Below are 12,201 nucleotides of genomic sequence, written 5' to 3'. Positions count from 1 at the left end.
AACACGCAATCACATATTTTATACATCACTACTCATTAAATTAAGTCAATTAAATTAGTACCATAATTAGTATATTATCAATTATATTAAAACCTTCTAATTACAAGCCAAATTTATTCCTCTTGGATTTAAAGTGTCAAACTTTAATATAAAAAGTGTTTCATTATATAAAAGCTTCTTTTTTTACATTCATACATGTATTTGTTTTCGCTATTTTTTCCAAAATGGTCACCCTGCAAATCTACAGGGTCCCTACCATGGCTGTCCAACAAATGTTGAGCTAAGGGGCTTTCTATTTTTTATTTTTAATATCCCTCAACTGATCTTGCAGCCATATTTTAAAAGCCCTCTTACTTTCTCCCACATAAAATTTTCCGCAAGGACATTTAAGAGCATAAATAATACATTCTGTAATACAACTAAACTTACCAAGAACTTTAAATCTATACCCATTTATTGTTTCAACAGTATGAACCATATATTTACATGAAATGCACTTACCACATGCATATGTTCCTACAAACTTAGGCATATTTTTTATATTTCCATTTGGAATAACACATTTACTATGTACTATTCTCTTTTATGTTCCTCCCTCTTTTAAATGAAAATGTCATTTGTCTACTAAGTTCCGAAAATTCTTTGTACCTAAAAAGAAAATTCCAATTCTGATTAATAATTGCTGTAACTTCTTCACTTATTCTCATAATTAATAACCATAAGCATATGTTTATCATCCTTAACTCTGTTGTTTACATTCCCCCTTCTATCTTCATATTTTACTTGTTGTTTGCCCTTCATAACTTTGTCTAGTGCATTTTTGACTTCTTTTTCTTCATTACCCCTTCTAATAAACATGTCAACTGTTTTATCCAATTATTTTTCTAAAGTCTCATTATTATTACATAGTCTTTTAACTCTCATAAGCTCAACATATGGGAGAGACTTTATTAGATGTTGTGGATGGAATCTAATTCCATGTAAAAAAGAATTATCGTCACATTTTCTATGTATAGTTGTTTCTGTTCTTTCACCATCAATACCCTTTAGGACTATGTCCAAAAAAATTACTTGGCTACCACAAGCTAACATGTCAAATTCTAAATCAAATCTATTAGCATTAACTTCACTTACAAAATTATGCACCTTTTCAAATCCATTATAACAAATAAAAATTAAATCATCTATATATCTATGATACTGAATGACATATTTCTTAAAAAAAGAATTTGTATATACATATTCTTGTTTAAACAAACCAATTATATTAGCATACATGGGGGCAAAATAAAAAGTTACTAGGCTATAGGCCCTGATGCCCTTACAAGCCTAGCCAAGAATATAGCCCATATTCCATGTCAGCACCCTATGCCCTGTCCAGCAGGGACATAGGTGGCATCCCAGTGGTGTATTTTCTGTTCTCCATCCAGTTATTCAGGTTGCGCTTAAAAAGGTTTAATGAGGTACTCTGCTTTATGTGGAGATGGAGTATATTCTACAAGTGGGGGAGTCTCTGGGACACAAATCTGTCCTACCAACAAGTCCTATTGATGTCACAGACCAGGTTGAGATCTCGCATGTTGGTTACCCGAGTATAGCTTGACTTGCGGATATACAAATGTCCTATCAGGGTGAGGTCTGAGATTGCTATGTATGCCAAACAGAGGTCACCTCTGAGGAGTATGTAGGAGACTGTGTAGAGGCTTAGGGCTTTTACCTATCTGTGTAGGGTAGATGTTTGAGGCCCTGGATTCTTCAGGTGAGAAATCTCTGTTGTCTCTCCAGCTGCTGCATGTTCTTTGTGAGGTACATGTAGAAAGGGGCATTGTATTCAATAATCGGTCTTATAAGGGAAGAATACAGGGATGTTATGACCACCTTGTCCCTGGATGAGATACCCTTACTAATGAGGTGGGCCATGTAAAAAGCTTTCCATACAATGGAGGCAATATGGTGTTCAAAAGTTAGTTTGCTATCAACCTGGGTTCCCAAGTCCCTCACAACTGATTGTTTGCATAGTGCTTTATTATCAATGTGATAATTTGTGGGGAAATCATTTTCCCCAAAAGGGATGATGATGTATTTTCTGGCATTCAGTTTGAGGCCATGTTTCTGGCACCAGTCATTTGTTTGGGTGAGACCCTCTTGGAGGATGTCCACATCACTAGGGGAATTGATGACAGCACCCAGCTTGCAGTCATCTACAAACTTGGTCATCCATAGCCCACTAGATTTGACCTGCATCTCTGAGAAGTATATCCCAAAATAGCAGAGGCCCCAAGACCAATCCCTGGGGTACACCGTTTGTTATGGGTCTACTGCTTAGTTCATAGGTTCAAGTTCATAGGAGGTGGCTATTTGAGCTATTTGAGGAGCACTTGAGGTGGCTTCCCCTATTTTGACTAGGTGGGTTCTGCCCTGCCATGTCTGGGTGTGGAATCCTCAACCACTGATAGAGCAGTGAAAGTAGTGCCGCAATGGGAGTGTGATTGGGCACAGCCACGTCAGCTAACAGCAGATGATGTGGCTGACCTATGCTCACAGGGGTGCTGTCCTCCTCCCAGCAGACTTTCCATCACAGACACGGGCTGTTCCAACATGTCATTCATCCGATCCACTGAATCTGCCACATGGTGGAGGCAGCCCTACACATTTCTCTGGATGACCTATACAAACATGCCTGTGCCTCAATGACAGCCTTAAACATATGTCAAGTAGCATGGAAAGACACGCTTGGATCAAGTGGAGGATGGACAGCAGACTTCTTCCAAACTACTCTAGCAGTCCTCTTCCATGGCACCTTGCTCACACTTTGGCTATGGCCAGAGTCAACAGACAATGAAGCAGCAGTAACCACAATTCCCCTGATTGTCTCACCCTCCACCTATCCAATATCTGAGTACTCATGGGTTGGCATAGGCCTTCTGGCTGTCTCTGATAGAATTACAGGGGGTGGCTAAATGTCTACTTCAGTGCCAGATTCAACCTCTGCATGCCCTGACTGTGCCTCTGTTTGGCCACCATCATCATCATAGTCTGCTGATACTCTGATATCAGGTGGTAAGAGTCCTACACTTCCACTGTCAGGATCATCTGTGATAATAATTAACAAACACAGGGAAAAATTCAATATCTACACAACTATAGTCAAATGTATGCTGACAAAGTAACAGAAGCAACAGTGATGCCACTACAACAGACAGTGCAGCATTGCATACAACAGTCTTGACACCCACTTTACACATATGGTTAAAATTATATACTACTTTGAACTGCTTATGACCACTGACAAAGAAGATACTTGGCTTGCCATGTGCAGTTGATGCTATGCTTCCCATGAACAATGGGTCTGGAAGATGTTAAGCAAAAGTTAAGGACAAATTCATCACAATTAACAGTAACACTGGGAATTAAAACTTGTTGCCCTTTATATGTCCATTAACTATACTTTTAACAAGAACTTGGATGACAAGTCCAACCTAAACCCCAGTGTGTAAGCAATCAGAATGCATTGTTAACTGTAGCAATCTACACTCTCCCCCACAAACAAATGTATTGTTAAACAGAACTATTGCATTGCTATCAATATATTATTACACGAGAGTATTTAACAATTGAGATACACACGCCTACCTGGAAGCTCCTCCTGGAATATACATACTTCTTGTCCCCGAAACAGTAGCACCAATGTCAAGGACAAGTTATTCTGCACTTTACTGGGAGCTGTCTGGATCCCTGACAGTGGACAGGAACTTTGTTGTCCCTGAAACAGTAGCACCAATGTCAAGGACATGCTGTTTTGCACTTTAATGGGAGCTGTCTGGATCCCTGACAGTGGACAGGAACTCTTCATTTGCTGTTAGTGGTGGCTCTTTTGCAGACTCCCCCCAGTAGCCCATCCAATCATGTGCCACTGCAGCTGCTGTCCACTGTGCAGATGAGAGCCTATAAGTGGCCCTATTGTGCACCTGATCATATGCCTTACTGTAGCCACCTACAACATTCACATCAGCAACTATCTGCTGCCAAGTTTGCATTCTGCCTGATATATCTCCATGTCCCCTCTCAAGCAAAAAGGCACCATGTCACATAAAATCTTCCACAATGACCTGATTCTCAGGACACTGAAGGGGGGTTTGGGGGATTGAGAAGCTTGGGTGCCATAGTTCTAGGTGACCTAAAACATAACAGAGGGATAATACACATAAGTATCACATAACTAAAAGTCCTATTTCCAAATAAAGTATAAAAGGTAGCATTTCACTATTACCCACTGGAGAAACATAAAGCAGTCAAGATAGTGAAATATAAAAAACAGGAATTGTGTAGTTTACATTCACACACAAAGCAAGGCTGGATGCAAAACAAAGAGAGTAACAAAAACAACATATCCTTGTTTGTGCCAAAATTGAAATGCAACTTTGCTCCCCCACCCCTCAAATAACAGGTAAATGACACATTTTGCCAACGAACCATCAGTAAAATGCTAAAAGTGCTATCAAATGAACTGTCCCTGAAACAGCTCTACAGATTTAACACAGAACATTCCATTTAAGCTATTGCCAGTCATGTCTATCTGTGGCCAGCACTCTTCTAGATGTGTGTGTGGACAATCCTAAAAGGTTAACACCCTTGTGTCATTGACAATGTATGACATTTATCATTTCACAGAACTAACACTAGAAGAGTGTACACAGAAAAACATTGTAACATTAGCAATTGTAATGACAGTTAATAAGGCTGTGTATCTGAGAAAGTGAAATGCCCTGACAAGCATGCACATGACATCAGTGTATGTCAAAGAAATGTGTACAGATAAAAGTAGCATTTGCTAATGTATATATATATATATATATATATATATATATATATATATATATATATATATATATATATATATATATATATATATATATATATATATATATATAGTCAAGACCATAAGATCAAAGTTTTGAAACATTGAAATTTAAATAAAAAAATCTTTTTTGTGTGTTTTTCCAGGGTGGCTGCGCCTCCCACACCCCCTGTTAATTAAATATACCAACTCAGAGATTGCACTACAGCAAGGAAAATGGTAAATATACCATTCCATGTAGTACAGAGATCTCCATTTAAATGGTTAGAAGTTTCAGAACTTCAGTCTTATGATCTCGACCATAAGAAAGTCAACATTTTGAAAGTTTGAAATTTAGAAGTAGACCCATATATATATATATATATATATATATATATATATATATATATATATATATATAAACAGATTTTTCTTAATGACATTTCAAGATATGCAATATATAGCTGAAAAATGCAAGCATACCCTCTCAAGGTCAGTAGTCTTCTGTGTAGATATATCCTGAAGTAATAGCCTCTTCTGTGGTCTACACATAAACAGGTCTACTCAGGCTCCCAGGCTACACAGTTGCCTTTTTATGGTGTAGATTTGGGGCTGTGAGCATGGTGAAGATGCAAATCAGGAGTGAACTCATTAGGATTGCTGAATCTCAAATATTTGGCTCCTTGTTGTAGATGTAAACATAGTGCAGGTACCCTCTCAGTATTTGTTGCTAATGGATTGCAACTGTGAATGATTACTTGTAGGAAGAAGGAAAACACAACAGAAGTGCAGACTTCCTTACCTCCAGTGGGTGTGTCAGCCAGGTTAGACTTACAAAGTGTCGAAGTAATTTTATCAAGGTTTGAAATGTAATAGAGCAGCACATGATTCACTGTTTCTGTTCTTAATATCCAACTGCCCCTTCATTTGTTGACAACCACACATTTTAAGGACAATGATATAGAATGTCTTATAGACTGCATGTCTCAGATTACTGCTCAGATAAGACAAGAATGAGCAACAAACCCAGAGGGATGAAACAGAGCTGCATTTTTGCAAGCAATAGTCATAAATGGTTGTGTGATCACTCAGTGCACTACATCTGAAATTAATACATGTACAAGTCAGTGTCATATAGTTTGTTAGTACTGTAGATGATGTTGCAGTTGGTTGTATGCAAAATTATTTCAGTTCCCTGCTGCAAAGCTTTTCATGTGGCAAAGAGGGATAAGACACCCTTAAGTTCAGATCCAGACCTGTGTAAAAATATTTAGCGTATACCAACAAACATTTCGTAGTGTTTATTTCATAGATTGCTTTTTTTTTTTTATAATGCCACTGTTTACATGGTGAGTGGCTTAGAGCAAACAAGGGAAATGGAGAAACACAATGAATGTCAGGTGTGGCTTTACTTATCTCATTTGCACAGAGCTTAGAGGTGTGCAAACCAGGTCTAGTGGCCCACACAGGAAGCAGACAGAATGCCTGCAGACACAAAAAGGATATATTGTTGCAATTTTTGCTTACCATCATGCAACACCACTAAGCAATGTTGCATGGTGGTTACCAAGGTTTGCCACACCTGCAGCAGGATGCAGACAGCCAATAATTCAAAATGGATGCATTCTATTAATGCTGTTGGGCTCTGTGCAAACTCGCTAAGTGGTGTTGCACAGTGGTTAACACACAGAACTTAAGAATGATTAGGAAATTATGGAAATGTCATGTAACTATGCCTGTGGCAGCAGGTGTACACGTAGGGCTGTAATACAGATGATCCTGGGTTTTTTTACAGGGTGTGCAACCTATTTTTATTTTTGTAACAGTCCAGTTTATAACAATGAACAGAAAAATACACAAGTATTGTTTCAACATTCTTGTGGAAACAGGTGTAAGTGTAGGGTTGCCATACACATGATCCTGGGTTCTAATACAGGACATTCCAGACATTTTTACTGTTGTTCCCTTTTCCCATTTTATTCAAATTCATTTATATCACTTTAGATAGTGGAGCAGATATGAATCATAGGTATGAGGGATAAGACATCCTTATTGTGTTTTCAGATGAATGACTGGGGGTATAATGTCTACTGTATTCCTATACGTATAATTATGCTATCTGGACTTGGATGACCTTCACAATTAAATTAGACACATACACAACTGAATCTATATACAAGATTTGTGTTAGGTTATACACATACATGCAACACCTCAAATGGTCAGCTGAATTTATGAATGATTTATGACTACATCTGAGCAGCACTTCTTCTGTGGCAAAGATGGAAAATCACAGCTCTGGAGGAAAATGTTTTGTCCATTATGCCTAGGTTTGAATCCCATAGTCTAAAAATCAATTTCAGTTTTATCAGTGCATAAAGCCAAAAAAATATGTGAGGTCATGAAATTTATGCACCCAGTGCATGTCTGTAAACTTAAATCACCTAACAGTTACCTTCCATTATTCAAAATATATTGCTAAGCTACAGCAGAAGCTGACACCCCTCAAACTAAGGTGAAGTGTCAGATTAACCTTCCAATTCAAAATATTTATTTCCTCCCTGCTGAACACTGCTGCTCTGAGCTTAACACCTAACAAATGCTGTTGGCATTGTTGCTCAGGTTTGTGCACTACCAGCAAATGTGATAACAGCAATTGTGGGAAATCATTAGTTGCCATTGCTCTAGTTCTTGTATTAGACATGTCTGGTGTTAGAGAGGAAGTTGCCCAGTTTAGGACACAGAGGTGGGGTGTTCAGGATTCCAGGATATTTATTGGACTCCTGGTAGAATGTCATAGTCAAAGGCTTCTGCAGGGGGACTATTCTGGCTCCTAGTACAAGTCTGAGGCTTGGGGTAGTTTGGCTCAGGCTATATCCAGTGTGACTGGCATCCCACTCACTGGAGAATACTGTAAGCACCATTTCAGTGACTTATAAAGGCAGAAGAGGGATATGGTCAACCAGTGGTTGACCTGAGTTTCAATCTGGCAACATCCCACAGCTGCATATGCTAATAAAAGAGTATTTTTAATACATAGAAAGCTAAATATAAGCAAAATTGGCTTGTGTAATGCTCTTCTGTTCTTTACTGTTCTTTCCACAGCTAATGCAGAAATAGAGTTGAATCGCCAGGCTCATGCTGATCGACTGGAAAGACTGAGGGAAGCAAGTGGTATGTATGCAACATAAGAGAAGTATTATTGTAGCTTTAAAAGTTAGAGATAGATTGTTTGTTTTCTATACAGTAGTAGCAGATTGACATGCAGATCCTACCTGTAAAAGCAAGTATGCATGCATTAGTCTGTAGCACAAACCAGCTTTAGGAGTCAAGTGTAAGACTGTAGTCATAGGTGGTCGGTTCAGATGCCATGAGTGACAACTATACAATACTGTATTTCTTTAATAATATTACATAAATTAAACTCTATCATGGCATAAATGCATTGCTCTTAACTGTAATCAGTGTAATTGGACCAAGCATATGTGCAATATATGCAAATTTCAAGGGTTACTCTGAGCAATCTGTAGTTATAGTTTGCATTTGTTAGGGCATATACTTAAATGTAATACTTCAGATAGCATAGTTGTATAATTGTGATAATGTATTGTATGTCACATATGATGGTACTAATTTTATCTCATTTTTTTCATCTCACCCCAACCCTTATCTCTTTTTTTTATTTTCTAGTATGTATCTTCAAAATGTTTCCATGTCATCCATCTGTAACAAATCACTAAATGCTTCACAACACAGTGAGGTAGGCCAGCCCCAGTCAATCAGCCTTCCCCCACTCCACCAGCTCCAGCACTGATGGGCACATCTGGGACCCAACCTGGCAGCACTGCCTCTATTACCCCTGCACTGCCTACACTCTCAGGTAGTGTTGCCTCGGTAGCTGGTGCTGTGGTATCCTCCAGGAGTAGTGGCGGAAGTGGGGATTTCATCACCTGTTAGGAGATGCCAGGGTTGGTGCATAGGGTTGTGCACAGCACTATTGATGAATGCCATTGACAGATGAAGAGGTAGTTCTCCCTCATGATCTGTAGGAGGAAAAGGTGTCAAGCACTCCAGCTGCCAGTGAAGTAAGGGGGCAGTGATGACAGTCCAGTGGATGTGGACTAGATTCTTACTATCTCCATGTTTGATGGGTATAAGCCTGGGTTGTCCACTGCCTCACCCCAGTCATGGTGTCCCTCACTGTCCCTCTGTCTTGTCCTCTTTGTCTTATTTGTTTGCATTTGCTTTCTCACCTACCCAACTTACCTGACCCAGAAATACCAACATCCCTTATCCAGCATTCCTATCTTACTGAATTAAAAAAAAATAGGCACCTATCCCACAAAAAAATAATTGTCGCATACATAGCTCTCCATTTTGCATATGTGTTTTCTTGATACACTTGATTCAGTAAAATTGCCTAGGCAACATAATTACATTGTCACCCCTCTTTCTGGAGGTGACAGCATAAATTCACCTAATATTCTGCACATATTTTCAGTTTACACTGATAAAGAAATGGGTAGCTATGGTTCTTTCCTGCCTTCACCCTGCATATTCCTGTATTGCTTTCCATTTGTTCTTCCCCCTGCTTGCTCCCCATTTCACTACTTTCCTATCTACCCCATTTTAACACCTATAATCTGGTCAAAAAAATAGAATCACACAACATGCATAGAATGCAACGGATCCATTCACTTTTTGGCCTCTATGTTTCAGCACAGTTTGGCATCACACACCAATGCTAAGTGCCAGTGAGTGGCTCTGCAATGCTGCAGTTACCTCTGTGCAATGCCGCGCTTAACCATGCTGTGCTATGCCAACACACAGTAATACATGCTAAATGTACTATAAAGAATAATGTCATTGCATTGTCAATGTTTGTTTAAAAGTATTGCATACACCTGGATTCAAACCCAGTATCATCTGGGCTGAAAAAAATGTGTCAGTGCATTTACACCTGTTGCCACAAGTCAGCTTAGTAACAGGTGTGTTTCATACACTCGGTACTAACTGTCAGGATTTTAGCAATGACCCCATGTTTGTGCACTGATTAACTACATGTAAACTGGGAAAGTAATGGAAATGTGCATCTCACATGTGCAAACACATTGCCATCTACCGCTCAAACCTGCTGCTTGCCGTTGTGCTGTGCAAAAGTAGATATTTGCATATATTAGGGCTGTTTACTGTCCATTTAGTCTTCATGTCATGAAACTACTTGTGGAAACATAAAAAATGAAGGCTCTACCTAAGAATATACATATTTACAATGCAGCCATGTGTTACCTCCACCCATGCACTGCAACCCTGGTCTCTCAGAACTTATTGACAAATATATCAACTACACTACCTAAATTAATAACTAATGTTGTGTGATATTCTGTGCACATCAATCTGTTAATATGCAGTGTGAGCATATTGGATAATGTTCTCTGTGCTAGCATGACTTGCTGAAGTATTGTAAATACTTGTAAATAATTGTAAATTACCCTGTGTTATATATGCCAGCATGACTATTTATAATTTTGTAAATAAGTTTATGTTTTTTGATTATTACTTTGATTTATTTAAAATATTTGAATCATACACTGTTCTTCTGGCTGACCAAATGTACATGTTTTTTAAAAAAAGAATTCTGAATGTAGGTTATGCCAGTCAGCTGACCTAGAAGTGGTGTCATGTGCAAGAGCTGAAAGGAATAAAATCTCCACAGCAACATTTTATATGAGAGAGTAGAATTTTCATAACCGCTTTCTGAGATGTTTAAAAAATTCTGCTATAAAAGCAGGGTCTGAGTCAGTTACAATTCAGTAGTTGTAGTTCTTGCAGTAGTTGTTATAGTAGTCAGTTGTTTTTTTTTCCAGATCACTTAGAGTTTTCCAGAACTGTTCAGCAGAAATAGTAGGAGTTACTATTCCAGTCGTTGAGGATCAGACAGCAGCCTGAAGAGTAGACATATGTTCTTATTTTGGCTTGCAGAAGTAATAATATCATCTTGCCTTGCTGAGTTAATTAAATGAGACAAGGATCTAAGTTAAATAGAGTTTTATACAATCAGTGTAAAATCTATCCTACAGTGTTATCTTCATAATTCCTATGTGTGAATCTCTATGGTTTAAATCAGTTATTCAGTGTACATATGTTTCAAATCATTTTATTTATTAAATATTTTAATAATTTTTATTGTAGTTGGTTATTTAGAAAGTTCTTTTAGTAACCTGAGAGTGTTTATGCTTCTTGTGATAACACCAGAGTCACTCTGAAAAAGCCTTACTGCTCTGGTTACACTCTAGCATTCATATCAGTATTAATTTTACACACTATAATTGGTTACCCCTTGTAAGAGCCTTAGAGTATTTGGCTGGTAGCAGCTAACCTGTAATCTTGAGAAAGGGGACACAGACGGTGAATGTGTGTCAGCCTTTCCCAGGTGTGTGTGTGTGTGTGTGTGTGTGTGTGTGTGTGTGTGTGTGTGTGTGTGTGTGTGTGTGTGTGTGTGTGTGTGTGTGTGTTAAATCAGATATTCAAGTGTGTGTCAGATACTTGGAACTGGGACACAGTGCTCCAAGGTGGGTCTTGTTTGGATCTGGAGAGATAGCAAGTTCAGTCCCAAACAACTGCGTGCTCTAGGGAAAATTGTGTATTTCTATCCCTACTTTCACTAACACTTCCTTATGAGAGACAGTGGTGTGGATTAAGGGTCCACAGTTACTGCCCCAGGCTTAAGTGGGGTTGTCACATTAAGAACCAGAACTATCTTCACAGTTGGACATGCCTACACATCCATTTCATGCAGGCTTCCCAACATCTTCTTTCCAACATTTAGTGCTGATGTAATTCACTATAAGTTGTCCTGCAGCCTTGTAAAAGTCAGACTTGTGTCATGGTGCTTGGCGCATAGTAGTGAGCTCTGTAGTCTGTGTATAATTAGTTAGGGGGTTCTGTCCTCACTGCATTCAACTGGTGTGTGTGTGTGTGTGTGTGTGTGTGTGTGTGTGTGTGTGTGTGTGTGTGTATGTGTGTGTGTGTGTGTGTGTGTGTGTCTCTATCTAGCCAGTAGAGCATATGTTTGTGTCCTGCAGTTACCACTCCAATTCCATAGAGTGACAGTATTTTGACACTTGCACGTGCCTATACATCCATTTCATGCAGGCCTCCCAACATCTTCTCTCCAACACTCAGTGCTCATGTCATCAACTATAAGATGTCCTGCAGCTTCGTAAAAGTCAGACTTGTGCTGTGGTACTTGGGTAAAGTACTGAACTCTATAGTCTGTGTGCATAGATAGGTAGGGGGTTCTGTTCTCACTGCAGTCAACTGAGGTACTTGTGTGTGTGTGTGTGTGTGTGTGTGTGTGTGTG

This window comes from Protopterus annectens, chromosome 3.part0, assembly GCF_019279795.1.
Source record: "Protopterus annectens isolate FY-2018-M chromosome 3.part0, PAN1.0, whole genome shotgun sequence".
In the NCBI taxonomy this organism is placed as follows: Eukaryota; Metazoa; Chordata; order Ceratodontiformes; family Protopteridae; genus Protopterus; species Protopterus annectens.
Note: the sequence above shows the minus strand (reverse complement) of the source record.